The 24,432-nt window shown below is 47.0% G+C and overlaps 1 protein-coding gene across 1 annotated transcript in view; it reads right to left on the reverse strand.

The window, feature by feature from the left end:
- TNRC6B (trinucleotide repeat containing adaptor 6B) overlaps positions 1–24,432 on the reverse strand; it is a 365,389-nt gene that overhangs the window by 101,920 nt on the left and 239,037 nt on the right. The window lies entirely within an intron of this gene.

Below are 24,432 nucleotides of genomic sequence, written 5' to 3' on the forward strand. Positions count from 1 at the left end.
GAGGTGGAGACTGGACAGGTTCGGGTGGAGGACCGTCCCCTGCTGCTGCAACAGAAGGTCCTCCTGAACAGGCAGGCGGATCGGGGGACCGACTGACATGCTGAGTAGCTCGGGATACCAGTACCTTCGAGCCCAGTCCGGAGCCACAAGGATAACTTGGGCCCGGTCGCGCCTGATCTTCTTCAGCACTCTGGGCAGAAGTGGTATAGGCGGAAAGGCGTATAACAGACCGCAACTCCACTCGCGCCGAAAGGCGTCGCCGTGCGAGCGCCGTCTTGGAAACTCCAACGCGCAGAACTGATGACATTGCGCGTTCTCTTCTGTGGCGAATAGATCTAACCAAGGCTCTCCCCATTGCAGAAAGATGCCTTGCGCCACGTCCGAGTTCAGACGCCATTCGTGATCCATCGAGCACCGACGGCTGAGTTCGTCCGCCCTGGCGTTCAGAGAACCTGCCAGGTGTTGAACCGTCAGAGTCACGCCCTGACGTTCCAGCCATTGCCAGAGGCGCAGAGCCTCCTGGCAAAGGGTCCACGACCCCACTCCGCCCTGTTTGTTGCAGTACCACATGGCGGTGGTGTTGTCGGTGAACACCTGCACTACACTCCCGTTGACAAAGGGGAGGAATGCCTTCAGTGCCAGACGAATCGCCCGCAGCTCCAACAAGTTGATATGGAGCCGGGACTCCGCCGGAGACCAGATGCCTCTGATCTCTGCCTCTCCCAAGTGGCCACCCCAGCCCTGGAGGGACGCGTCCGTCACGACAACGTGCTCCGGTTGGGGAAGGGAGAGGGACTTGCCCCTGACCCAATCGCGGTCCGTAAGCCACCACTGCAGTTGTCTCGCAGTGCCCTCCGAGATCAAGACGTGGTCGGACAAGTTGCCCTGATGCTGGGCCCACTGAAACTTCAGGTCCCACTGCAGAGCCCGCATCCGCCACCGGGCGTGATGCACCAGAAGGATGCAGGAAGCCATCAGTCCCAGCAGCCGCAGCGTCAACCTGACCGAAACTCGGGATAGCGGCTGAAAGATGGGAATCAAAGCCTGAATATCCCGAATCCGCCGTTCCGGAGGATAAACCCGAAACTGCGCCGAGTCCAGAACCGCTCCGATGAAGAGGAGCTTTTGAGAGGGGCACAGGTGTGATTTCGGCACATTGATGGAGAACCCCAAGTCGTGCAAGAGGTCTGCCGTCATCTGAAGGTGGTGGACGACTGTCTGGGGCGAGCCCGCCTTCAACAACCAGTCGTCTAGGTAGGGGAAGACTGAAACCCCTAACCTGCGCAGATGGGCTGCGACCACCGCCATCACCTTTGTGAACACCCGTGGGGCGCTGGTAAGGCCGAAGGGGAGCACGATAAACTGAAAGTGCTCCAGGCCTACCGTGAACCGCAGGTAACGCCGGTGGGCCGGCAGGACGGGGATGTGAAAATAGGCGTCCTGCAAGTCCAACGCTACCATCCAGTCTTGCGGGTCTAGAGCAGCCAAGACCTGAGCTAACGTCAACATCTTGAACTTCTCCTTCCGGAGGAAGCCGTTGACGTTCCTTAGATCCAAGATAGGACCTAGGCCCCCCTTGTCCTTCTTGGGCACCAGAAAGTAGTGGGAATAACAACCACGCCCTACTTCTGGCCCAGGAACGCGCTCGATGGCCCCCTTGGCAAAGAGGGCCGTAACTTCCTCCTGCAGAAGTGTCAAGTGGTCCCCCGACACACGGTGGTTCTGCGGTGGCATGGCTGGAGGAGAGGTCTCGAAGGGGAGGGAGTAGCCCCTTCGGACAATTTGCAGCACCCACCTGTCCGAAGTGATTGTGCGCCAGTGAGCGTGGTGATGGCGAACCCTGCCACCCACTGGCGTCACATGGGGCCGAAAGCACGGACTAGGAGGATTTTGGGGTAGATGCTGCGGGGGAGGGTGTGGTCTGACCCCGCCGTTGTCCCCGACCGCCACCACGGCGGTTTCCACGGCCACCACCGCGTTGAAAGGATTGTTGCGGCGCGTGGCTGGCAGCACGTGTGGGGGCGCCCCTTCCTTGGCCACGAAAGGGGCGAAACGAACCCGGTTGCTGACGCTGGGTCGAGAGACCCAAGGACTTGGCCGTGACCCTAGAGTCCTTGAAGCGTTCCAGCGCGTGGTCCGCCTTGTCACCGAACAGGTGACAGCCATCAAACGGCATGTCCATCAGGGTATTCTGGACATCAGCCGAAAAATTGGCGGATCTCAGCCAGGCGTGGCGACGAATCGCCACCGTCGTAGACATAGCTCTGCCCAGCGAGTCGGTCGTATCAAGACCACACCGAATTGAATATTTCGCTGCATCTCGGCCCTCAGCCACAGCCTGACCGAGTTTTGCCCGCACCTCCATGGGGCATTCTGGCAGCAGCTCCGCGACCGTATCCCACACAGAGTGGATGTAGCGGCCCAAGAGGCAGGCGGTGTTGCAAGACCGCAGGCCCAAACTAATGGACGAGAAGACCTTTTTGCCAAACTGGTCATACCTCTTGGATTCCCGGTCGGGCGGGGCCGACGGGAATGCGGACTGGGAGGTCGAGGCCTGGATCACCAGACTCTCAGGAGCGGGGTGGGTAGACAGGTACTTGGGGTCGTCCGGACAAGGACGGTGGCGCCTGGCCACGTTCCGATCAACAGGCGCACCTGAAGCGGGCCTGGACCACGTGCCCAACAGAACGTCTGACAAGGCTTCATTAAACGGCAGCAGTGGCTCCTGTGGGCATGACTGCGGTTTGAAGACCTCGGTGAGGATGTTAGGCCTCACGGCCGCGACGGGGAGCTCAAGGTTTAAGGCCTTGGCAGCCCTCATCAGCACCACAGAATAGGCAGCTCCCTCCACCGATGCCACGGAAGGAGGAGAGATCAAACCAGGGTTAGGAGAGTCGTCCAAACCACTGGCATCCCCCAAGTCACCTGTCCAGTCCGGGTCATACTGGCACTCGCGTGACAGAGGGTCCTCGGACCCCTCCCAACCTTCACCGTACTCCTCATCCTCTCCGTATTCGGAGTCAATGATGAAGACCGGCTCCTCGGGGTTCATGGGCCCCATCGGCGCCGGGACCGGCGTCGAGCGACGCCCGTCCGGCGCCGCGTCCGGCGTCGGAGAAGGCAAGGGGACGGCGCCGCCCGGAGCCGGCGTCGGAACCCCACCGCCGGCCGGAGCCGGCACTGGAGAACCGGCGCCGCGCGGGGGCGGCGTCGGGGGTAACCCCGATGGCAACGGCGCCGGGGAGGCCGGAAGACCAGCCGGCGCCGATCCCGAAGGCCCTTGCGGCGCCGGGGTCGGAGCCGTCGGCGGCGCCGGGGCCGGAGCACCCGACGGCGCCGAGGCAGGGACACCCGAACCGCCAGGGCCCCCAGACGGTAGCACTGGGCCCGAAGGCACCGTAGGCCCCGTCGGAGAAGCGAGCGCCCTCATGGCCATGAGAAACGCCTCGATCTCCTCAGGCGTCGCGCCATGCCCAGGGACCGGAGGGTATGAGGCAGGCCGCGCCGGCGACTCTCGCGGAGCCGCGGGGTTGGGGTCACCCGAGCCCCCGGCCGCATCGCGCGAGCGTCGGGGGGAGTCGGGGGTACGATGACGACGCCCCGACTTCTTGTGCTTCCTACCTGACGAGCCTGACGAGTGGTGTCGACTTCCGGAACGCTCGGCGCGGCTCCGCGACCGCTCCCTCGAACGCTCTCTCGACCTCCGGCCGGACCGGGACCGCTCCCGGTCCCGACGTGGGGCCGACACCCGGAGCTCCAGCAGCTTGCGGGACCGCTCCCGCCTAGCCTTGTTGGTGAGGGCCCGGCAGTCGACACAGGAGTACACGTCGTGGTCGGGGCCCAGACACCGGAGACAGAGGCGGTGATGGTCTGTGACCGACATCGTGCGCTCACAGTCATCGCAATTCTTAAACCCAGGCATCCTATCAGGCACAGTAAGAGAAAAAACTATCGAAAAACTTGGTCAAAGACCGGAGTACTGCTCTTCAGATCTGCGTCCACTGGCGCGGAAAAAAGAAGAACTGACGTCAGCGCGCGGAGGCGGCGTCTATATACTCCAGCGACGTCATCACGGCGCACGACGCCAACGACTGACGCGGAGCCGCAGGGGACGCCTGCAGACGACGCCTACCGACGCGCAGGGGTACTGCTACGCAAAAGTTTCCGGATCCAGACTGACGCCTGGGGATATTCTAAGGTAAGGAATCTAACACTAACGTGTTTCTTTCAGATTGAGGAAAATGCTGGTGTTCATCACCCTAGACGCGGTGTCAGCGGCCTAAAGAGCGCATATGACAGATGAGTTAGAAACGAGTTTGCCCTCTTCAACTAACTCTTCATGTACCTGTAGTAGCTCATTTTTATCCGAGTGTTCCCTTTCATACCTAGCTAGTAGGCCCTATATGTTTGCGATACGCCCATGGTTAATCGGCCACTCGTTTCCCAGAGGCATCTACAAGTTTAGATTCCTTTACGGGGGAGGAGCATCATGAGAATTAGTGAATTAGCCCTTTTGCAAGCATTGGACACCAATAGGGAATCAAGAGGTAGTGGCCCTTTGATGAACACAGGATCAGATGGACAAGGCTTATATTTTTTATTGACTCCAGGAGTTAAATTAAATGCTCGCACAGGTTTTTTGAAAATGTAATCTGCATGCCTCATCATGCCCTTTATATCAAGAAAGGGATGCCAGAACTCGAATTCAAATCACAGCAGCTTGTTTATTCAGCTGATGTGTGCCCTCTTTGAATGACTTAAAGAAGGTATTTCTTCAAATATTTCACTTTTTTTGAATATTTCAATACATATTTACATTTTGTGACACTTCAGAGGATAAAACGTTTCTTTTCACTGAGAAAACAAAAAGTACAATGTTTCAAAACATTACAGACTTTTAAACAAAGCAAATAAAACATTCAAGTATATTTACAATTCAAATCACAGTTAGCTCTAAATCATGTACACCTAGACTGGTTTTTTTAACAAATCATTTTTCAACCAATGGACATTTTGGGCAACCTGACTTTGATTATGTCACCCTATGTTTATGTGTCAACCCCTAACATTTGGGTTCCGTCGGTACTTTTTGTTTTCTCAGTGAAAAGAAACGTTTTATCCTCTGAAGTGTCACAAAATGTAAATATGTATTGAAATATTCAAAAAAAGTGAAATATTTGAAGAAATACCTTCTTTAAGTCATTCAAAGAGGGCACACATCAGCTGAATAAACAAGCTGCTGTGATTTGAATTCGAGTTCTGGCATCCCTTTCTTGATATAACGTATGTTGTCCAGCCAGGACCCGTAGGACAAAACCCCCCATTGATTAAACATCATGCCCTTTAGCATAGGGTGTGTTTGACTTGACCTGTGTGTGGACCCAAGTGTTTCAAATAAAAGGTCGTCCTTCAAGGACTCTTTATGTAAGGCAAGCCCCATTGTACTATGCTGCTCTAGCAATAAGTTCTTGATAAGCCGCATTGTCATCAGTGGTGATGGCTTTGCAGGGTAAAGGTCTGGATCAGTGTCTAATGGAGGGTTAAAGGTGTAATCGTTCCATGGGTCTACAGGGAAATTCTTCATCAATATCTCCTTCGGCGGTGTATGTGGAGAACCCTGAGCTGTTATGGGTAACGGATCCTGTGGTATATGTTGAGAAAAGGGTGGAAGGGATTGTAGGGCAGGATAAGGAGGCCTGGTAGCTATGTCCTTTTTTCTTCTTCAGAGGGATTTTATCTGTAGGGTCCTCTGAAGGAAATATCTCTGGTACAGGGATGTGTAATTCCTATAGCCTGACGCCTAGGACATGTTGTTTGGGGTTAAGGGCAAAAGTTTTTACGTTTATTTTGTCCTTGGGACAAGTAGGCCCAACCCCCTGCAGCACAAACCCTTTGGCTTCCAGTGTGCAGTACCACATTATGGATCAGGGAAGGAGACTATCTGCAGTTACGTTGAATTGAATTGAATTGAGCTTTTATATAGCGCAACTGTCACCCTACGGGTATCCTGGCGCTCAGACGTAGAAAAATCAGCCTACACGCAACCGGAGCAACTGTAGGGGCAGTATTAAAGGTCAGTCCTAGGGAAGAGCCAAGTTTTCAGGCTATTTTTGAAATCCGTCAGCGAGTTGGCCTGTCTAATGTTCTGTGGCAGCCCATTCCATAGTTGGGCGGCCACCACGCTAAAGGCCCTCCCCCCATCCTGGAGCGCCTAAATCTAGTAGTCGCCAACAGGCCTGTACTAGAAGATCGAAGCTGCCTTTTTGGATTATACCAAGTAAATTTCTCTTGTAATAGGCTAGGACCTAAGTTGTGCGCAGCTCTAAATACAATGCAAAGTGATTTAAAATGTACCCTTTCCTTGATGGGCAGCCAGTGAAGTTCTCTCAAGGCCAGCACTGTTGAGGACCTACGTTGTCTATTCAGCACCATCTTTGCCGCCATGGACTGGACTCTCTGCAACCCCAGATACAGGGAGATGCAGTAGTCCAGCCTACTCAGCACTATGTTCCTCACTACCAAGGCGCGCGTATCTTTAGGGAGTAATGGAAGGATCTGGCGTAGCATACGCATCAAGGAAAGGCATACCCCCACAGTCTTGTTAGCCTGTGATTCCATTTGAAGGTTGCTGTCCACCGAGACTCCCAAGTTTCGAACCGTTTTAGCTGGGGTAAGAGGTTCCTCTTCAGGTGTAAGCCTGAACTCCAGAGGTAACTGTTGGGACAATCTGGCCGTGGGGCAGTAAACCACCTCTGTCTTCCCACCATTAAATTGTAGGGAGTTACTCCTGAGCCATCCAGCCGTCTGCCGCATACAGTCCTGGAAGAGGTCCATCGACACTGCTTGTCTCCCCTCAAGGGAGAACACCAGTTGAGTGTCGTCGGCATAGTTGACCAAATCAATGCCGAAAGATTTAATTATAGGTAACAGAGGCTGAAGGTAGATGTAAAACAAGACAGGGCTGACAGCAGAGCCCTGCGGTACCCCATATTGCACTGAAGACTTACTAGAGGTGAAAGGTGCCAGATTCACCATCTGCTGTCTTCCTGATAGGTAAGATCTCAGCCATTTTAAAGCCTAACCTGACACCCCTATACTCTTCAGCCTTTCCAACAATATTACATGGCTCACCGTTTCGAATGCGGCCGACATATCGAGTAGCACCAAAATGGTGTCACTCCCATTGTCGGCTCACATCCGCAGATTATCCAGTACGGTCGCCAAGGCGGTCTCTGTGAAATGACCTTGACAGAATCCAAATTGGTCCCTATCCAGCAGATGGTTGTCCTTCAGATGTCAAGAGAGGCTTTTGACGACTACTTTCTCCAGGATTTTAATTGGATAAGGCAAGAGAGAAATAGGTCTAAAATTTGCTGGTGTATTGGGGTCTAATGATGTTTTTTTTTTAGCAGAGGTGTTACTACTGCGAACTTCCATGCCTCTGGAACAACTCCCACTTCCAAAGATTGACTGCAAATCTGTTGTAACCAGGGGAACGTTCCATGGCCTACAGTTTTCCAGATTTTATGCGGAAGAGGATCAAGTGGGGAGCCAGAGGACACGCTGTTAGCCAAGATTTTAAAAGAGTCTGCAGTAAGGGCGGGAAATATGTCCAGGGAGATATTTGCCCGGACCACTTCATCTGGTCCCCGGGCGGAATTATCCAGGTCACTGCTGTTATTAAGGTCAAGGTCTCCGACAATTTTCGCAATTTTATCTTTAAAATGAGCAGCAATCTCCTCACAAACTTCTTGCGAGGCAGATACCTTCTTGCTATTGGGCATGAGAGTTCCTTGACGATTTGGACAGAGCAATAGCCTTTTTATATGTGGCTAATACCAGCTTCAAAGCTATTTTATCTGATACAGAGTAGGTCTTCCTCCATTTCCTCTCCGCTTTCTTACAGGTCGAGCGTAGTAATCTTAATTCCTTGCTATACCAGGGGGCTGAGGTTTTCTTCCTATTTTTTAAACTCTTTATAGGAATTATGGGGTCCAAACTATTAGTTATGTGGCTACAAAAAGCTTCATAATTCTCCTCTACTGTGATGGAAGGGGAGAAAAGATTTACATTAGTGAGAAGCTGTAGATTGTTCCTATCCAGTTTGGCCCACTCTCTACCCCTTCTGTATGTAACAGAGCAGGTGTTGTCGCTCCTAGGGCTGGGAAACTTGATCCTGAAGTGGATCAGATGGTGATCAGTCCAGGTTTGTGGCAATACCTCTATCACCTCTGTCTCTGTCTCCAGAGCGAACAGAAGATCCAGCATATGCCCCCCTAGATGAGTGGATTGCTGAACAAGTTGATGTAGGTTAAGGTTCCGACAGGAACTTTAGAGATCTCGTAGATGGCTGCCCAGACTGCCATTATCCCATAGATTAAAATCGCCCATTATGACCATTCTAGAATGGGTTAGGCTCAGATTGGTAATTATATGTGCAGGAAAGTGTGTGTCCTGTCCCGGGGGTCTGTAGCAGATCATTCCAGAGAGCAGCCTACCTTTAGCCTCTTGCACAGAAAAACCCAGGATTTCTATTTCTTTAACTTCATCTAGCTCTAGCGGCGCACAGTTCCAATCCTCCCTTAAAAATGACCCCTACCCCTCCTCCCCTCCCTACAAGCCTGGGTTTATGAAAAACTTTATAGCCCTCTGGACATGCAAATCCCATTTCTACAGAGGAGTCAGGGCTAGTCCAAGTCTCCGTTAGAAAGAGAGCGTCCAGATTCATATCTTCAATCAAGCAGCAAACTTCAAGATGGTGCTTGACTAAGGATCTACAGATGATCATCCTACAGTTCAGAAGATATTTGGCCTGACCTGTCCCTGAGGGAGGCTTGATGTGCACTCCACGTACTTTATTGCCTATTTCCAGTAGCTGTTCCCTGGAATATTTTATTCATCCTAGTTCTGTAGAGGATCAAGCAGCATGGCTGGCCGCGTTCGTGGCCCGGACGGGCGCAGACGGGCTTGCCTCTGGCGCGCCATCGGCACGCCCGCTGCACGCTTGCATAGCCTTGTCTAAATAGGCGGTCGCAAAGCAGCCAGCCAGCCATTAGAGGGTGAAGGGAAATGGCGCTCACTAGTGTACAGTTCAGCCCCACACCCAATGTGGCGCCGGTACTCACTCAGGACCTTGGAGGGGTTCAAATCCCGCTTAAGCAGCAGGTGACTTTATAACATTTTTATAGTGCAAGTGAGGGCAGTAAAAATGTCACAGGACCACAGTGACTTAGCTATAATTATTTAAAAAACTGAAAATTCGCCAGTTTTCACCAATAACTTGGGTCAGCGCGATGTTAGTAGTTCCAGTCTTGAGACTGTTAATATATTTACTCATATGTTACTGTGTGCAAACTTGTATTTATGGTTCATTAATTGAAAGCCTTTATTATTAGGGTGAGCGCTCTAATTAAATGTTGTAAGCGCCGACTACACTGCTGACAGTGGTTCCAGTACAAAAATGTTTGCACACTTTTTCAAAGTTTAGCAAAATGAGGCTATGTATAATGCTCCCGGAATGCTCTGATTTGATGCAAATATTTGCAAAAGCCTGAAATCAAGATTGATGATTCTTTGCTTTCAAAATAAAATGTTCATAAACTAAATGAAAGCAGGGGAAAAAAAACATTTAGCTAAACTACTGCTAAGTTTCAGGTACCCTTTCTTTGCATCATCGTTTAGTAACATGTGTTGATGCATGCTAGTGTTTCCCAAAAATATTCATAACGGAAAATCAGTGTAACCAGTATCAATATGATTATGGGAAACAAAAACAAACAAGCATTGGCAAAGCGAGTGGGTCTGAAATTAGTGGTCAGCTTTTTATTTATGTCAATGTGTGATTTGTTTATGCATGGATTTTGTAAAACCTTATTGGGGTGCGAGCTGCTAGGCCCTCACCATTATAACAAACATTGGAAAAAGCAAAAATAGTTAGTAGATACTGGCAATGAACAAAAACACTGTGTGCCAATATGCTCCTTGTGAAAGAACAGAATGCTGTCAACTCACAGTGAAGCCAGCCGAAACAGAACTTTAAGAAACACAAAAGGTCACGGTCAACGCCAGACCATATTAGGTGCCCAATTATTAAATAAAGTCTCAAGAGTGCACCCAAGGTACATGTCCTTGCATTAAGGGTAGCTATGCGGCTTTCGTGAATTCCCAAGAATTTACCGAAGTAGGACAATAAATAGTACTCCTAGAAAATATTTGTTAACTGCATTTTAGTATGGGCAAATATGCATGTGTAGATTTGCTCATACGAAAATCTGAGTGTTTGCAAGTTCACTTTCCCTCCAACCACTTTTTTCCTAACCCTGGAAGAAGGTTTACGTCTACCATTGTCAGGAGTAAATTTCCAACATTTCTCTGTATGTGAATATATTAGAAAAGAGTTTCTGATACCCTTAAAACATGCAAGTTAGTAGGTTTGCACCGACTCAAAAAAGGCACTCCGACTCTGGAACTATTGCTTACCACTACCTTCAGCCCCAGTATGTAAATCTGCGGAAACGTGGCAACATAAGGGGATTGCAAGTATTCAAACACTACTATGGTATGAGCCCTGGCATAATCAAGGAGGCTATATCAGAACTCTTATATAATGAGATTGTGGCCATAATTTGTCGCTGCAGTACATGGCACCAAGTGGACAAGTGGATTTTGTTACAGGACAAGTAGATTTATGAAGCAACCTGCCCCATGGACAAGTAGATATTTTATTAAATTCCACACCCCTGCCGGTATCAGGATGGATATAAATGATCTTCTGTTTAGGATCCAATTTAGCTTTAGGAACGTCTAAAATTGGTTCAGGAGGCTCGGAGAGGCTGCCCTTTAATGTCAGCACTGAAATAGATTTGCTTTTGGAAGCAGGTGGTTTCGGCTCCGAAGCATGTTTTTGTTTCGGAGCAGAGGGTTTCAGCTCCTAACCAGATCTGTCCTTCGAACTGGAGGGTTTCAGATCCTAAGATAATTTTGGCCGACTCTGTCCCAAGCCAAGGCTTGACCATTTGTTTTGGTGCCGAGTCAAAAGGCAGGACGTCAGAAACATTGTCTCGGTGCCGGACTTGGCCAGAAGGCAGAGGTGGTCCCATAGCCTTATTTTTTATGGAAACAGTTTTGGGGAGTAAGGGTTCTTTGGTACTCATGGCACCTTGTCTCGGAGGCACGTCTTCGTACTCCAAGTCGATCTTGACTTTGGAATCAGACTCTAGGAAGGAGATGGCCTCTTCTGCTGCCGATGCTTCAACTTCTTCATGCTCGGAATCTTCGCCAAAGATGTCCAGAGTGTGTTGAATGCTTTGGTGCTGCATTTCATGTCGTCAAGCCGGGCGATAAAGTTTTCTTCAACCAAAGCGACTTCAAGGCGTCGCAGGCTTCATCTTTATGCTCCGGTAATAGGCACAAGTTACACACTTGGAGATCCGTATGAGGGTACTTGGCATGGCACCAAGGACAAAATTGGAATGGAGATCATTCCATCAGCGGAAAGGTGAACCTACGCAGCTTGGCCCGAGGGCCGCCCCCAATGTTGCCGCATGAAGAGGGAGTGTTTCTCGAAAGGAGGAGTCACTTTACTTTGTGACTGGAGAGACTTCGAAGGAAACCAACTTTCAAGCATTCGGACCAAATACTAGATGGCAGGAGTACGCAAAACATCTGTATCTACAGCACACATGCCTCGAACATTAATCTTCCTCGAGTAATGGATCTGCTCAGATAAACCACTCCCCACCCAAAAAGAAACTGGGTTCATTGTTGAAGATGGAGAGTCAAAGGCTCATACTATTCTTCTGTTCAACCAGTTTTAAGCTCTTTTTTCCCTTTCAGTGTCCTGACTGAGCTAGTAATAGTGGTCCTGGAGGCCAGCTTCCATACTCAGTTTGCGCCCAGGTCTCTTCTTGTCAAAAACATATGGGAAAGATTCCATCCAAGCAATGGTGGGTGAATGGAGAAAGCTTAGGCAAGACAGCAGACCACTTCTTGAATTCCGCAAGAAGCTGAAGACCTAGCTTTTTAAGTAGTCCCACTAGGCCACTGATGCTCAAAGTACGGCCCAGGGGTCACATGTGACCCGCCTTACCTTCGCATGCGGCAGACACCGTTAACTGCAGCACTGGGCTACTGTTTACTCGACTCAGCACTACCAATAAAAAGATGCTAAATAAACAGGCAAGCATTTATTCACAGGTTAATTGGTGTTAAAGAATGGAAGTAGCTAGGGAGTCCAGCACGCTTCATTTTAGGAACACCCTTGCTTTTGAAGACCTTTTGCAGCAAAAGTGTAAAAATATGACAATCTCTTAAAAATTCAAAAAGTATTTAATTAACATGCAGAACCGTGATAGATTTCATGCATGAATTTAGAAACATTTATTCATCCCCTCCCAACCTGACAAAAAAGCCAATAGTAAACTTAGAGGCAAGTTAGTTATGTGCTCTATTTAAAAAATACTATAGTTTAGTACAACGCACATCCTGAAGCCATGTATTTCAAGTTCTTCTCATATGTGATATTGAAAAGCATGAGGGAACAATTGCCTAGGATCGCACAATTTGGTAATGTTGGGAAGCTGGAATTAATCCCAGTTTTCTAGTTTCAAATTGTTCAATTCATCCATTAGAAGATTATTCTTTGCTTCCCCTACACCAACCTTACTGCCTCCCCGCTGGCATTTATGCGGCCCTCGGTCACATCACAGACCAAACATTTTGGTCCCTGGGAAAATGTATGAGAGTACCCATGCAATAGGTCATAGGTTTGCTAGACTCACAAATGTTCAGTGCCACCTTTCATGAGCATCTGGGACAATGGCCTCAGCTAGGTGAAAAAGTCCTGTACAAACAGTGAATAAAATTTGCATAACCCTACGAAGGATTTCAGACTAGCCTCATCTGTATGTGCTTTGGTCTGAGTTATGCAATCAACCAGACTCGACTTAGGTAAAACACCTTGGCTGGTAACCAAATGCCCCAAGCACTCAACTTCCTTAGTAAGAAAAACACATTTGTCTCTCCACAAAACCACACCATTTGACTGAAACTTAGACAAAACCTACTGGAGGATTGAATCATGGGCTGTCCTGTATGGTGCAAAGACTAAAACGTCATCCGGGAAAACAGACAACCCTCTGATTCCTTTGAGCATATTGTTCATCAAACGCTGGAAAACCGAAGCCACAGACGTAAGGCCAAAAGGCATACAAACATATTGGTAAGTACCAAACAGAGAAACAAATGCAGTGAGGTGCCTAGACTCTGGAGCCAATTCAAAATGATGATACGCTGAAGCTAAATCGAATTTAGAAAAAACTTTAGCATCCTTCAACCCTGCCAGCAGTTATTTGATTTTAGGCAACGGTGGGAATCCGCCCAGATCTCCTTGTTTAAACAGTGAAGAGCAACGCAAACTCTCAACTCGCCATTCTGTTTGCAGGCAACCACCAAAGGAGACAGCCACAAGGACAGGTCAATAGGTTAAATGATGCCCCTTTTGCACAAGGAATCTAGTTCCTTTTCCAAATCTGGTCTTGTACTAAAAGGGACGTTCCTCAACGTGTGCTTGACGGGCCTAACCCCTTCCTTTACTATGATCCTAGTAAGAAACTCTAAAAATAAGCCATGCTGAGCGGAGTGGAACCGAAAATATCGGTTTGATTCCATGTAAATCTTAACCTCATTCATATCTGAGTGATGTAACTAAGTAGCTGGTGACTAGGAGCTCGAAAACAAAAAGAGGTAGAACATATCTCCTGGTTCATATGGAGAATGTGAAATGAAAGACTGCAAGCTTTAATCACTTCTTCACGTAAAAAAATATATATATATATATATCACAAATCTTCCTTCCATCAAAGAGAAGCGAGGGACACAGCGGGGCTCATGAAGACAATTATTAAAAAAAAAAAAAAGCTAACGGCATGACCGGTTTCGGCATGGAGCCTTTTTCAAATGCCACAGTTCGCCAGTTCTTCCCATCCAGTGTTTATAGGGCTCCTCCTACTCAGTGGTGAGGGGCCCAGCTGCAGCTCATTTCGTGCTGGTGCCTCAGCAGCCTCTGCCACGGACTGCTGATCCCATCGTGCACCTTGCTGGTATCCCGTGCGCTGCAGTGGGAAAAATCTTGCAACAATCCTGGGCGATAAATGTCCTTATGTCCCCATCTTCCCAGCCTCCTTTTCCCTGAGTACCCAGGACCAGAGGTGCAGAGACAGTGCATGCGCCCCTCCGGGGAGTCTCGGACCATCAGCTGGCAGCGGCACTTGAAGATCACAGTCAGGGAGGCAGGCTGTGCAGATCCGATAACTCGGTGAAAGTGAATCAGTTCCCTGACGTCCTGTAAGCTTCACAGCCACTTGTAGGAAGGGTCCCCCTATGCACGCTACAGGTTGCACGCAAAATATGACACAAAGCTTCCTTCCATCAAAGAGAAGCGAGGGACACAGCGGGGCTATTGAAGACAATTATTTTAAAAAAGCGAACGGCATGACTGGTTTCGGCATGGAGCCTTTTTCAAATGCCACAATTCGCCAGTTCTTCCCATCCAGTGTTTATAGGGCTCCTCCTACTCAGTGGTGAGGGGGCCATCTACAGCTCATTTCGTGCTGATGCCTCAGCAGCCTCTGCCACGGACTGCCTATCGAATCGTGCACCTTGCTGGTATCCCGTGCGCTGAAGTGGGAAAGATCTGGGCGATAAATGTCCTTATATCCCCATCTTCCCAGCCTATATATACATCAGACTAATCAAGGAGCTCGTAGAGTTCATGGACCTTTTTTTTTTTACCGGAGCCCAAAACAAATCGACCAGCTTAAGTTACTCAATACAGAGTTCAAAGCACTTATTTTACACAATTAAAAGGATTTCCCATCAATGTTGGTAACTCAACAATGGTTTTCATGTTGAGACAAACTTTTTTTTAGAAGGTAAATTATTTTTGCACACATCTGAAACAACAATGGCCTTTTAAACTAATGCATACATGAAACAGTATATAATGTTTCAGGTAAATTTCTAAGGTTTAAAAAGCAAACTATATACAATACCATGTATTCATAGAGCGCACAGCTACCTCCGTGGTGGCGTCCCGGCGCTAACAGAAAGACCACCTACAAGAAATCTATCAGAGAAGATTCTGAAGGAAATCTACACAGGAGTAAAAAAGTAAAGTTTTTAAGTTCTTTCTGAATACAGCTTTGGACAGGCTACTTCTCAGGCGAAAAGAAGTGCATTTCACAACCATGAGTCCAGGAACACGAAAGATCTACCTCCTCTTCTGGCCTTGTAAATGCAGGAATTTGGAGTTTGTTGGATCTTCGCAATTTCTCCTGGATATAAGGTTTTAACCACATGGCTGCTAGGCGTTTTCCCGTCCTGCGCTAAAAAAACAAAAATCCCATAAATCATGACGAGCTGGCCTTGTCATCCGCGCACGGCAGGTAAGCGCCATGACGAGCCCAGCTCGTCATTAGCTTCGAAGGGGTTAAGCAGTGTGTGAGATAGAGCGGGCCCTTATGGAAGTAGGCTTTAAGGGTAAGGATGAGTAGGATGAACTGAATCATTTTTCTTTCACTGGTAGCCAGGGAAGATGCCCAGACGCAGCTGCCCTGGGAGGGAACCTTCAGAATTAGATATACACCATAAGAAACACAGGGGGTCTATTAGCTAACTATTAGAGCTATGCTATCACTACGGAGTCACCTAGATCTCAACGTGTGTGCAAAAGAATAAGGACAAAGTAAGAAAACAAGTGGATACAAAGGTGAAAAAGAGATCAATACATTTTAGTCTATTCATCAGTGGCTGACCAGTCCAAAAGAGTGATGTAGGGTTTCCATCAAAAAAGACTTTTGTGATCAGTCATATCATCTGGCCAAACCCTGGAGTGTGAACGGCTAGTCCCCTGATCAATGGGACTGAACCACACAGTGTTGATATCTTAGGATTTGGTCCACCAGTACTGATGAAATATCCGCAATGACTGATCTATTGATGATTTTGAAAAAGGTGCAACAAAACAGAAAATGTGACTTAAAATAGGATGGAATGTCCTCCTTTACGCAAGTTTAATCTATGGACAAGACATGCCTCCTAATTAAAAACAGAACAGTGCAAGATGGCAGTAACAAATATCTGTCTGTAAAGGGGCCAACATGTTTCTGCCTATTGGGTGTCTAATCCCACGGCATTCATCAGGGCCTCTGTTCTTATACTCGTTGCACTCTTACAAGTGAAAAAAGATCACCTCCACCATAAGAAGAAATGGGAAAACTGAAAAGAGATGGTTCACTACGGTACAACCTGTAATAACCATATGTTGTCACCCTCCGACTCACTCGTACTCTAGTGAATCCTGCGAAGGAAAACACATCAAACAATAACTTATATATCCGATTGTATCGGTTCTCATACACCCTATCCACCCAACATTAATGTGTGAAAAAAGTAGTAAATTCAATGCTCACCCCGACTGATGGGTGAAGCTACCTCACCTCGCCTGGACACTGCTCAGGTATAGGAGGCACCGCACTGGTATAGGGAAGAAAGGAGGAAATGTCGCATAATAAAGCTAAAAACATATAAGCCTATCACTATGTGTCAAACTCCTTCCTGTATTGCCCTATTTCCCAGAGTTTAAAACTGAAGTAGGTCCATAGCAGCTCCAGTGGACCCAGCAAACTAGTGTCCTAACACTATTACCTCTGACAACTACTGGTCTAAATCCCAGCAAGATTCTAATCACAAGATGTTATTTATTCATTTTGATACCAACTCTGTAGTATCTTGGCAGCAAATAGTCTCACTTACCTAACCGTCGGTACCTCAAGCTGTCATCTGAGGCTTGGGGGAGGCACCGACCTCAGTGTGGATTGAGTATAAATAGGCTATGGGGGGTAGTTTGCATGGTAACCTTCCGCCTAACTTGGATACTACATCTCAACCGAATAATCAATGTGACATGTCCTGTACTATATTGTTTGCCCCAAAACATAGAGGACAGTACCTTTTCCAGTGTTCAATACCCATTAATGATCAAATATTAAGTATATTCCACTGCGCACTACTTTGCGTTCGAAACCACGCTCCAAATCACGCGTGATCTCATGTAAAAACTACAAAACTGCATCATCGCAGCCATCTTAGTAGTCTTCCCGCGATCACTAGGAAATAACGCGTGATCGCGCGCGAAGGACTACCAGTTATCGTCACGGCAGCCATAATTGTAGTCCCGGCATCGGCGTCTTTCAAGATAGACACAATTACGCCGATATTAGGACAACAACAAAAGGGAAACAGTATCCCTAGGTGTAAAATAAGTGTTAACCCCTCAGCTCTCCCTTAGTGGCAATAAATAGGGAAATAGAAGGACTAATGGGTATGGCGTGATACTGCGAGATCTAGCGAGGTCTCCATGGTGGGAACTACTCAGTGACATCACTTCAGGGCAAACTGGTAGTCCAACAATGTCGCGCATAGGCAAACTATATAGGATTACAAATGCAAAGTAGATGACTAATGGGCTAAACAGAATTGCACAGCCAATCTGTGTATTTTGACCTTACAGAGACCAATATTACTGTATATAGAGAATGATTTTCAAAAAACACTATGCCAATTTAATTCCAAGGTGGTAGTATTTTATGGCCAGTGGTCTTCGTGTTCATAGTGCAGTATCTATGTGATTTAATAGTATATCAGAGCTGTCTCGCTCACATGTTGCACTAGGACTTCTATATCAGTGTGTAACGAGTCTCAACAACTCGCATTGGCTTGTCATGTGTCCATGTACCTATTGGTAACATTTGCAATGCCGTAGTAAGGAGTTACAGTAGAGTCCACGGAATATCATCGTTTATTCCCCTTTTGTCTGACTCCAGCTTATAAATCCATTGTTGTTCTTTTCTGAATAGGTATTGAGACACATCACTTATATGACTAGGTATATGCGGTTTCTCTGCACTGTCCATTGAAAATCAGTTTCGTGATGTGCCTGTTCTACAAAATGTCTGGTGAGTCTAGTATGACTTTTTTTACATCGGAATGAACTCTTGTGTTCCAGTATTCTCGTGCGAACACGCCTAGTGGTCATTCCTACATATCGTGTAGAACACGAACAGGTCAGCATATAAATCAGATTAGTGCTGTTGCAATTACTGAAGTTGTTCAGTTGCCAAGGTCTATTCGTACCTATGTCAATTTCCTTGGTGTGTCTCGTCTGGGGACATGCCGAGCATGTGCCGCATGGATGATGCCCTGCCATCGGAGGGAGATCCCAAAGGGTTTCGCCAAGTTTTTTCGGAGTCTCTCTTGGTCGTGTATGAACCAGGCGATCACGAATACTGGTGGCCCTTTTGAATGCAAACAGAGGTTGTGCTATTTTGTCTTTACCATGATTCAAAAGACGCCAGTGTCTTTTAACTATCTTTTGTATTGCATTGCTTCTGGTATTGAAGGTACTCACAAACGTGAGTCTTTCCAATGGTGGTTTGACACATTGGGCTTCGAGGGGTGCCTCTCTGTTGTTCAAAGCTCTTTTTCTCGATTGCTTGATGAGCTGTTTGGGATAATGTCTATCTCTCAATTGTTGACCCAGGTTATCAGCATGTATCTCAAAGTCCTCTCTACTAGAACAATTGGCTTCCATGGTGAATTTCAGGAACTGATTTTGGCTATTCAACCAACCCCTTCCACACCTCTATCAGGTGGTGGAAGTGTTATATTGATGACATTTTGGTGGTGTGGAGGGGATCACTGGACTCTGCGAACCAATTCCATCAATGGTTGAATAGCCAAAATCAGTTCCTGAAATTCACCATGGAAGCCAACAGAGATAGAATAGCTTTCCTGGACTTATCTATCTATGCTACTCCTGCAGGCCTGCAGAGTGAACTCTATAGGAAATCAATGGCGCGAAACTCACTTCTCCTGTATGAGAGTTATCACCCTAAGTCCCTGCGCCAAAATTTACCTTATGGCCAATTCCTACGTGTTCGTAGGAATTGTTCTAGTAGAGAGGACTTTGAGATACATGCTGATAACCTGGGTCAACAATTGAGAGATAGACATTATCCCAAACGGCTCATCAAGCAAACGAGAAAAAGAGCTTTGAACAACAACAGAGAGGCACTCCTCGAAGCCCCATGTGTCAAACCACCATTGGAAAGACTCACGTTTGTGAGTACCTTCAATACCAGAAGCAATGCAATACAAAAGATAGTTAAAAGACACTGGCGTCTTTTGAATCATGGTAAAGACAAAATAGCACAACCTCTGTTTGCATTCAAAAGGGCCACCAGTATTCGTGATCGCCTGGTTCATACACGACCAAGAGAGACTCCGAAAAAACTTGGCGAAACCCTTTGGGATCTCCCTCCGGTGGCAGGGCATCATCCATGCGGCACATGCTCGGTATGTCCCCAGACGAGACACACCAAGGAAATTGACATAGGTACGAATAGACCTTGGCAACTGAACAACTTCAGTAATTGCAACAGCACTAATCTGATTTATATGCTGACCTGTTCGTGATCTACACGATATGTAGGAATGACCACTAGGCGTGTTCGCACGAGAATACTGGAACACAAGAGTTAATTCCGATGTAAAAAAAGTCATACTAGACTCACCAGACATTTTGTAGAACAGGCACATCACGAAACTGATTTTCAATGGACAGTGTTAGAGAAACCGCATATACCTAGTCATATAAGTGATGTGTCTCAATACCTATTCAGAAAAGAACAACAATGGATTTATAAGCTGGAGTCAGACAAAAGAGGACGATGATATTCCGTGGACTCTACTGTAACTCCTTACTACGGCATTGCAAATGTTACCAATAGGTACATGGACACATGACAAGCCAATGCGAGTTGTTGAGACTCGTTACACACTGATATAGAAGTCCTAGTGCAACATGTGAGCGAGACAGCTCTGATATACTATTAAATCACATAGATACTGCACTATGAACACGAAGACCACTGGCCATAAAATACTACCACCTTGGAATTAAATTGGCATAGTGTTTTTTGAAAATCATTCTCTATATACAGTAATATTGGTCTCTGTAAGGTCAAAATACACAGATTGGCTGTGCAATTCTGTTTAGCCCATTAGTCATCTACTTTGCATTTGTAATCCTATATAGTTTGCCTATGCGCGACATTGTTGGACTACCAGTTTGCCCTGAAGTGATGTCACTGAGTAGTTCCCACCATGGAGACCTCGCTAGATCTCGCGGTATCACGCCATACCCATTAGTCCTTCTATTTCCGTATTTATTGCCACTAAGGGAGAGCTGAGGGGTTAACACTTATTTTACACCTAGGGAGACTGTTTCCCTTTTGTTGTTGTCCTAATATCGGCGTAATTGTGTCTATCTTGAAAGACGCCGATGCCGGGACTACAATTATGGCTGCCGTGACGATATCTGGTAGTCCTTCGCGCGCGATCACGCGTTATTTCCTAGTGATCGCGGGAAGACTACTAAGATGGCCGCGATGATGCAGTTTTGTAGTTTTTACATGAGATCACGCGTGATTTGGAGCGTGGTTTCGAACGCAAAGTAGTGCGCAGTGAAATATACTTAATATTTGATCATTAATGGGTATTGAACACTGGAAAAGGTACTGTCCTCTATGTTTTGGGGAAAACAATATAGTACAGGACATGTCACATTGATTATTGGGTTGAGATGTAGTATCCAAGTTAGGCGGAAGGTTACCATGCAAACTACCCCCCATAGCCTATTTATACTCAATCCACACTGAGGTCGGTGCCTCCCCCAAGCCTCAGATGACAGCTTGCGGTACCGACGGTTAGGTAAGTGAGACTATTTGCTGCCAAGATACTACAGAGTTGGTATCAAAATGAATAAATAACATCTTGTGATTAGAATCTTGCTGGGATTTAGACCAGTAGTTGTCAGAGGTAATAGTGTTAGGACACTAGTTTGCTGGGTCCACTGGAGCTGCTATGGACCTACTTCAGTTTTAAACTCTGGGAAATAGGGCAATACAGGAAGGAGTTTGACACATAGTGATAGGCTTATATGTTTTTAGCTTTATTATACGACATTTCCTCCTTTCTTCCCTATACCAGTGCGGTGCCTCCTATACCTGAGCAGTGTCCAGGCGAGGTGAGGTAGCTTCACCCATCAGTCGGGGTGAGCATTGAATTTACTACCTTTTTCACACATTAATGTTGGGTGGATAGGGTGTATTGAGAACCGATACAATCAGATATATAAGTTATTGTTTGATGTGTTTTCCTTCGCAGGATTCACTAGAGTACGAGTGAGTCGGAGGGTGACAACATATGGTTATTACAGGTTGTACCGTAGTGAACCATCTCTTTTCAGTTTTCCCATTTCTTCTTATGGTGGAGGTGAACTTTTTTCACTTGTAAGAGTGCAACGAGTATAAGAACAGAGGCCCTGATGAATGCCGTGGGATTAGACACCCAATAGGCAGAAACATGTTGGCCCCTTTACAGACAGATATTTGTTACTGCCATCTTGCACTGTTCTGTTTTCAATTAGGAGGCATGTCTTGTCCATAGAATAAAGTTGCGTAAAGGAGGACATTCCATTCTATTTTAAGTCACATTTTCTGTTTTGTTGCACCTTTTTCAAAACCATCAATAGATCAGTCATTGCGGATGTTTCATCAGTACTGGTGGACCAAATCCTAAGATATCAACACTGTGTGGTTCAGTCCCATTGATCAGGGGACTAGCCGTTCACACTCCAGGGTTTGGCCAGATGATATGACTGATCACAAAAGTCTTTTTTGATGGAAACCCTACATCACTCTTTTGGACTGGTCAGCCACTGATGAATAGTCTATAATGTATCGATCTCTTTTTCACCTTTGTATCCACTTGTTTTCTTACTTTGTCCTTATTCTTTTGCACACACGTTGAGATCTAGGTGACTCCGTAGTGATAGCATAGCTCGAATAGTTAGCTAATAGACCCCCTGTGTTTCTTATGGTGTATATCTATTTGGAGCTGGGGATAAAACCAGGTGTGGGTCTTTAAACTCTATATCCCTTGGACCCCCCCCCCCCCCCCCTTTTGAGAAGTTGGTGTATTTACCAACCTTCAGAATTAGCCAGGCGGCGTTCTGGATGATTTGAAGACACTGAATCAAAAACCCAGGCAGCCCCAGGTACAAGCTGGCGTAGTTCAACGTGGAGATGATCAGGGCATGAACTATTGTTTGCGAAACTCCATGGGGATCAGTTGCAGCATTCTTGTTAAAGATTCAAGAGCGAAGAAGCCGTTGGCAGATAGTGCCTTGATTTAGGGCTCAAAGGTAAGGGTTGAGTTAAACTTCACCCCAAGGTTTCTTATCACAGGTGTCAGAAGGTGGGGGGGGGGCATTTCCTATGGCCACCACAGACTTGGTTCAGGGGAGGTCTTAGTAACCCCCAAAGAAATTATAATAATCTCAGTTTTATCCGTGTCAACCTTTAAACAGCTTGAGTTCAACCAGGCAACAATTGAATTGAGACAGAGTTTTAAGTCGCCTAAAGTAATTGCCGCTTTTCCTGAAAGGCCTAAAAAGGAGTAAGGCGTCATCCATATAGGACACAACTCAAACTTCCCAAGACTCAGCCAGTTTCACCAGTGGTTCGAGATATATATTAAAATGGATGGGACTAAGAGCCAAGCCCGGAGAAAGATTAAGCAGAAGAAGTAAAAGGTGGAAGGAAAACTGCTTGAAATGGTTTACTAATGAAGACGTACAATCAAAGCAGAGCTTGGTCCCCAATACCAATCTTTTCAAGTCTCTCCAGCAAGATGGTGTGAGACCATTTCAAATGCCAAGGAGAGGTCAAGAAGCATTGCCATAAACAGCATGTTTGAATCAAACTCTTCTTTAACATTCTGAAACTTTAAGTAGGGCAGTCTCTGTGCTGTAACCATCACAAAGAACGGATTGGGAGTCGTAAAGCAAATTAGTAGACTCAAGAAAGTGTGTTCACGGTCTGTTTACAGTTTTCTCATGTAGTTTGGCAATCGTCGGCAGCAACTAAATTGGTCTAAAGTTGCTTAGAACTCTAGGGTCAATAGCTGATTTCTGAAGCAGGGGAAGCAGCAAACTATGTTTCCAGCTGGGCAAAACCAGGGCCTGACGTAAGAATTCATTTAGTAATCTGTTAAAGATAGGGTTTGCAACAGGGGGAGCGAATTTAAGGATTGTCGGATGGCAGGGATCCAGAATTACAACTGCAAGATCAAAAGCGGATTCCTCTTAGGTTATGGGGAGAAATTCAGAAAGTGATGGGCCATGGTGGAAGTAGGACCGCGTTGCTCTTAGTGTGACGAGACCCTGCGTCAGGAATGGTTAATAAGAGTTTACGAATGGGGAGACAAAAATGGCAAGTTACTTCATTGTCTTGCTACTCATCCCATGGCCAATCGGTTAGTCCCTGAAATTTGACACACACAGGGCCAAACCTCCCGTACACCCGCAGCCACTGCGTAGACCTTTGCAAACTATTACAAGACACTATACTCCGCGGATCCCACACACACACACACCGCAACAGTTCCGCCTTCTTGCAAAATATCCCTCTTCCAAGGCTATCGGAGATAGAGCAGAAAACCATGGATGAGCCCATCACAATTGAGGAAGTGAGCGAAGCAATCTCCATGCTCGCCACTCGCAAGATCCCGGGCCCGTATGGCATCCCTGTGTAGTATTATGTGGCGTTCCGCAAGACTCTAACCCCACGCCTCTATGTCTTATTTGAGGAGGCTATAGAGGACGAGTTGTTCCCTTCCCTTACAGACACAGCCACCATTGTGGTCATACTCAAGGCGCACCCTCCCCGGCTTACTGCACACAATATTGCCCATTCTCCCTTATCAATACTGAAGTCAAAATATGTTACGATCTTGGCCACCCGGATGAAAAAAAGAGTGCTCCACACCCTCATAAATCCAAACCAATGTGGCTTCATGCCACACCGCAGCAACAGTCAGTGCCTTTGACGCCTGAATGTGGCCCTTGCCTACCGAAATCTCCTTAGAAGATGACGACTGGAGGGATGCTCTTATGGCCCCCAGAACACTCACTATATCTGCCAAACTTTGCCTTACACAGATATACTATCTACACTGCACATATCTTACACCGGCACAACTGCACAAAGCAGGACTTCTCCCAGACCTGCAATGTGCACGCTGTGAAGACGAACTAGCCGACTTCTTTCACATGGTCTGGTCCTGCGTGGTCATATCTAAATACTGGGCATCAATCACAGCTGAGTTGAGTGCCATACTGGGATGGGATGTTCCCCATAACCCTCTGGCTCATCTGGGGGTGATGGCGGGTATGAACGTCTCCTCCAGAGCAGACAAGTTGTTTCTAGGAACAGCCATGCTGACTGCGAAAAGACATTGCATGGGCCTGGA

The sequence above is a fragment of the Lissotriton vulgaris genome, chromosome 1_1 (genome assembly GCF_964263255.1).
Source record: "Lissotriton vulgaris chromosome 1_1, aLisVul1.2, whole genome shotgun sequence".
NCBI classification, from domain to species: Eukaryota; Metazoa; Chordata; class Amphibia; order Caudata; family Salamandridae; genus Lissotriton; species Lissotriton vulgaris.